Genomic DNA, 6,526 nt, shown 5'->3' with positions numbered 1-6,526 from the left:
AGGCATTGGCCTAACGAGAAATTGTTAGTTTTTGAGTATCCATACCTACATTACACTAATCTCATCTTAATCACCTTCTAATTACTTACTAATCATATTGATCCTTGCATTTGATCCACCATAGCTCATCACATTGTTGCAAAATTAACATTCTGGTAGGAAATGAATGGATAAGTATTGTGTGGAAGTAAAAAATCGTGTGAAATTGGTTGTGTTTATTGTGTATATATGTGGTGGAGTGGTCTTAGAATAGAGCTTCACTATTTTTTCTAGTTAATTTTGATATTTACATCATTGGAAGCATCAACGTGAATGCGCAGGTTGGTGTTCTATTTTTTTTCTTTTTAAAAAATCCACAAAATCTAAAAAATAAGGAGCCATTGACTGAGCCTTGAACTTGTATTCCACTCCTTAGATGTGGCACAATCATTTTGGGAATGGTTGGATAAGTATTTTGCACCCAAAATCATAATAGTTGAACGCGAGAAGTTTCCACGTGAAACTGCAGGAAAAAATTCACGCCGTGAATCATTTTTTGCAACTTCATGCCGCAAACTGCTCCCGACATCAGTGCTACGATTAGTATTGCAAATCATAGGATTACCTTGCCAAAAATAGATAACCTTATCTCGTGACACCTCTGATGCCACGAGGTCTGACAGAATCAAGAATCGTAAAGGTGTAGAAAATCATTCACGACGTGAACTATTTCAAAACTCTTCACGGCGTGAACCATTTTTTGTTCACGACATGAACCATTTTAGAAGACTTTCACGGCATGAACCCATTATTTTTCATGACGTGAACTGTTTCCTGCAAACTCACAGTTTAGTCCAATCCAATGCATGAGTTTGGTATAGTCAAGGCTAGGAAGGTCTGGAAAGGAGTGACACCTACAACAAGGACAAGGAATTCTGATCCCAAGAGCAAAAAATTTTGAACACATGAAAGTGCATAATTTCATTCATGATGTGAACTGTTCTCTGCAATCTCACGGCCTCAGAAATAGATCAACAAAATCTAATCAAAACTTAAATTGGGTCATCAAAGTAGCTTATCAAATCATACATACATGCACTTAAGATCTGGAAAGCTCATCGGAGACGATCTAACGATAGTGCATCGAATCACCCCCAAGATCTTCCTATAAAAAACGTGTGGGTTTAGGTCACTCAGTAAGCACTCATTTGAGTGTCTTAAGGAACCTGACCACCGTTGAAACTAGTAGTGAAGAGTCCATGGAAGAAGGGCTGAGGTACTCTGGGTTTGGGGAAGAGGAGATACCACCCTCCCCAAAACCAGATGCAGTGGTATCATTGATATCGCCCAGGGATCACGATAGTGCATCGAATCACCCAAGATCCCAAGATCTTCTTATAAAAACGTGTGGGTTTAGGTCACTCAATAAAAGCGCTCATTTGAGTGTCTTATTAAGGAACCTGACCACCGTTGAAACTAGTAGTGAAGAGTCCATGGAAGAAGGGCTGAGGTACTCTGGGTTTATGGAAGAGGAGAGACCACCCTCCCCAAAACCAGATGCAGTGGTATCATTGATATCGCCCAGGGATTTTTTGGTCTCCAAACTAGTCATGAGACGAAGAAGCACAATCTGCAAGCATGGGTTTATCAACCAGTGCTGGACTTGGTCCAAGACAAGAAGTGCCCATCCAAACGTCAAATTCAAGGTTGTCGAACACCGGCACCCCCCGAATGAGATGGGACATGGAAAGTGTGGCTAGGACGGGTCAAGTATTCCTCCCCACCTCAAAGGAACTAGAGTTAGATCTAAGAAGGATCGAGGTGGAACGACAACTACAAGAGTTGAGCTCAAGGAAACAAGAGCTTGACACTTGAAGGGCGAGAGCTGAACAAAAGGATATGGAAGGTTTAAACCTACGTGACAACATGAGCAGCATACAGTTGGCCAATAACCCAGTATATCATGCTAGAACGAAGGGCATTGAGGTGCATTATCACTTTGTGAGGGAGAACGTTCTAGCAGGAGATGTAGATCTGGTATATGTCAGCACAGAGGATCATCTTCACGAAGGCATTGGGCACAGAAAAGCTCCACAGGTTTAGCAGCTTACTTGGAGTGCAGTGTGTGGAGTTGAGCTCGAGGGGGAGTTTGAGATATCGAGCTCCACTAGTGCTACGGTGGACATTGATGACCTGCCTGGGTGATAGCTTCATCATCTACACCACTGGCATGGTTGGTGAGATTATGGGTGATATACGGCCAGTGGGATGACAGGCTGTGTGACAGCCATTTTGGATTACTAGAGACTGGCATAGTTATAGCGCTAGCTCATTTAGTCCGGTTCACATTATGGATTGACCCTTGTATGTTGTAGTAGTTGAGCACTAACCCATATAGTGTGTACTCTTATCTTTATGTTTGTTGGTTGAGTAGAGAAGAAGAAGATAGAAGAAAACTCAGCTATCCATCTCTCTCTTGCGTCTTGCTCTCTCTTGTATGTGTGTGTTTGCTTGCTAGGGTTTGAAGCTCTTCCTCTCCCCCACATTCTCTTTAATTGGGACCTTATATTTCATGTGCATAATACATATTGATGCATCAAACTTTGCTATTGGATGCATAGCCCAGCCCGATGTGTTCAAATTGGACTATCCAGTCTGCTTTGCTAGTCATCAATTAAATGATGCAAAGATTAGCTACACCACCACACACAGAGAGAGAAGGATTGGTCATGGTTTACGCTATCAAGAAGTATCGACATTACCTATTGGCCAACAAATTCGTATTCTTCATGGACAATCAAGCCTTATTGTACTTCCTGAATAATTCTTGCACCACGAGAAGAACCACACGATGGTTGCTATGATGTTGAGGTAGTAATGTCTATGGAATACCTAGTTCCAAGCTTAAGGATTTCAGTGCAAGAATGTCTAACGGAGAATGCATTAGCTGAAAGGCTAATCAACTTAGAGAAGCTTAATGAGACCAGGCTAATAGCATCGCATGGACTCATGGGTGAGAAACTACGCAGGAAGCAATGGTTTGATAAAAATTTGAAACAAAAAGAACTGGAAACGGGGGACATTGTCCTCATGTATGATGTAGGAAGCACCAAGAAAAAGAAACTCAAATACAGAGGCCTAGGACTCTTCCAGGTGTTTAAGATCACACCTCACGGGTCAGTTAGAATTGAGACAATTGACGGCATATAAATGGAGGGTTACGTCAATGGAAGCAAACTCAAAAAATAATTTGGACCACTGACCCAAGAGATGCTCATAAAGAAAAAAATCCAGCAAGCTCAAGAAGAGGCTAAGGCAAGGGAGGCCAAAGCTAAACAATTACTCCAGAAGAGGATATTACATGTCAACATGGCTTCCTTGACTCTCTCGAATGAAGAGGAATTGAACATTGAGCCAGCTCGACTCAGGGTGGAACTCTCTACAGTTAAAGGCCATGCAACGAGCATTGCACTAATAGATACGGGATCAAGTCATAATTTAATCTCATATGAGACATGGGAAGCCTTAGATAGACCACACCTTGAACCCACTGATGCACAAGCATGCAGTGTACACTTGATAACTACGAAAGCTGAGAGATTTTTAAGTGTTAACATTTCCATCAGAAATAATTCCTTGGTTGGGAAAGTGTTTGTCATGCCTGCAGGTTCCATGGAAGAGGAAATGATTCTAGGACGATCCTGGATCTGCACCAGCAAATGCAATATCCAATGGGAGAAGAGACAGCACGTTGTTGAATGAGGGCGACAAGGTCATGTCCATACCCTTATGGAGCCTGAAAAACATAGGGAAACAGATCATGATTGACAAAAAAATGACTAAGTACAGTAACATCAACTCATAAAACAGAACAAGCATCAGTCCCACAAAGCCTACACAAACAATACCCAAAGTCGCAGGGTGCACAGAAGTGGGTGCCCAAGGGTCAACTCAAAAACCAACCCCACAAGAAGGAGAAGTAGAATAATATGGGGACAGTAAGAAAAATTCACAAAGGAATAAAAAGTCAAACATGGCCTTCACAACAAACAAATTGGAAGGACTCCAGACATACCAACATCCCACAAGGCTTTCATAAGCAATGGGTCCAAAAAGATTTACTATACGAGCACACAAGGATACTACCAAGGCAATACAGCAATGTGGGTACCCAAACCCCACTTAGTGGCCACCGTCATAAGCAGTTCCAGTAACAAAGGAAAGAGTAGTAAAAGCATACAGCATCAATTCCCAACCAATGCTGAAACTGCACCAACATTGGTGTGGAGGAAGAAGACAAATCAACAAGATGGGTTGGGGATTGCCATTTGAACCATTGTCAGCCACTTCGATCATCACAGAGCTGAACAAGGACCCTAAAGGTAGAAACAAAAAATTTTAGCAAAGGGACACGGATAAAATCCCCCAACCACAAGACCCAATAATAACATTGTTCAGTTGGGTGGAAGGAAGAATCAAAAACTCCCACATAGAGCTAAAACGCCTGCAGTAACACTTACCCAGAAGTGCCAAGGTGTCACCTTGGTTTTCATGGCAATAAAAGATGAAGGTATCCATTTGTTGCCCAATGGATACAAGGTAAATTGGGTATCATTCACTCATTTAATGCATGTTTGAATGACGACGATGACTGATCATGAAGAAAAAAAGAGAAGGTATCAATCTTGCACATTCATACTCCAAAAAAGTTCGCGTCGTGAACTGATCCAAAAACGTTCACGCCGTGAACTGGTTCAGGAATAGTTCACACTGTGAGCCAATCCTAAAAAGTTCACGCCGTGAACTGGTTCAAAAAAGTTCATGCTGTGAAACGGCCACTTCTCAGGGGCCAAAAGACACCACATGGCTTTCTTCATTAAGGCCACCGCCCTGTCCGATGGCTGTGTTATAAATTCAAAAATTCTTTCCTTTCTTGTCATTTCGCATCATGTGTCCATCGCTACGTGCTTTGAGCTCTTATTTCCAATCATTGTGCATCGTCTTCCCCAGATTTTCCAACCATAATTTTGACAGTCATCGATTAAGGTGGAAGCTTAGTTCATTTCTTGTTTCCTTTTTTATTTTGATTTTGATTTTTATGTTCAATCAATATCTTCTCGTTAACAATCTTGTACATTAGTATCACCCGAATTCGGTGGTTATTCTAAATAATTCCTTGCAGTATCATGACTTGCATGCATCACATCTTTTGATAACAAAAACATAAAAATGGATTCTTCGACGAATCTTTCTCAAAGTTTACACCACTTAGTACGAAATTTGTGACACTTGAAGTTGGGATTCTTGGTTTCCACAAAAATTGGAACAACATATATGACTTCAACAAATTTGAAGCAAGGACCGTAAGTACTACTCCTCACATATTGTTTTCTTCCATATCTTAATTGCTATCAATTTTATATCATTTTATTTTTCTTTCTCATATCCTCATCATGTCAAACCTGTAACCACCTTCTATTTATGAGAAACTTCTATCTCTTCAAGCTCAATTAAATAAAGAACGAGCTAAGAGAATAGAATTGGAAGAACTAATCTCTAAGAAGAAACGATCTCAAAGTGATCAAATTGACTTTGACTTTGACATACCATCAAAGAAACTTTTCATGAGTAAGAGAAAAAAAAAGCCATAAGGCTTTTACATTCTAGAATTTTGATGGTAAAAAGAATGCAAAATAGTGTTACCATGGATTAGTCAAGTTCTTGATTATTTTTCTAGGGCAGAATTTTTTGAGAAAGATAAGGTCAAGTGTGCTGTAAATCACTTGGTTGAAACTACATCATTATGGTAGAATATAGTCAAGCAGGGACGTGAAATACCAAGAACTTGGAAGGAATTTTCGAAAGTTCATTAAAAAGAATTTCTTGTCACCTCAATATAAAGCAAGAGCACATTAATAATGGGATATGCTTCGCCAACTTGACAAAGAGACTGTACATCTATATGTCAACAAGTTTTGGAAAGTTCTTATCCAACTCCAAGCCATTAAATGAGTGAGATCAAAGAATTTGCTGGATTAAATCCTACTCTTCGAGTAGAGATCAATAGGTTCCAACCATATTCTCTTTTCATGGCAATTGAAAGAATGGCATACCAAGGGACAACAAAGCACCTCAAGATTCTAAAACTAACAAATTTAAAAAGAATGGAGTACCCAGGGACAACAAAGAACCTCATAATTCTCAAACTAACAAATTTAAAAAATTTGCTATTTTTTGTAAGTTTAACAAGTATACTAATGTTACCAAAGTTGTTGTTTCCAACAAGAATAAGAAGGGTGATGGTGCAAAGAAGAAACAAGATATTGTACCTCGAGTTGTGACATGCTACAATTATTTTAAAAAAAACATATTGCACCCAATCACTCGGAGGAGAAGAATCAATCAACAACCAGCACAAGTTAACATGATTACTAGCAAAGACGATGCAAAGGATATGACTTCTCTCCCGAGCAAGAGGGTTATTCTGAATATGAAAATCTTTCAGATGATCCAAGTTTTCCTAAACTTATTGAAAATAAATTTTCAC

The sequence above is a fragment of the Cibotium barometz genome, chromosome 21, assembly GCF_041138505.1.
Source record: "Cibotium barometz isolate CiBa-2024 chromosome 21, ASM4113850v1, whole genome shotgun sequence".
NCBI lineage: Eukaryota > Viridiplantae > Streptophyta > Polypodiopsida > Cyatheales > Cibotiaceae > Cibotium > Cibotium barometz.
The sequence above is the reverse complement of the archived record's forward strand: the minus strand, read 5'-3'. Positions refer to the sequence as shown.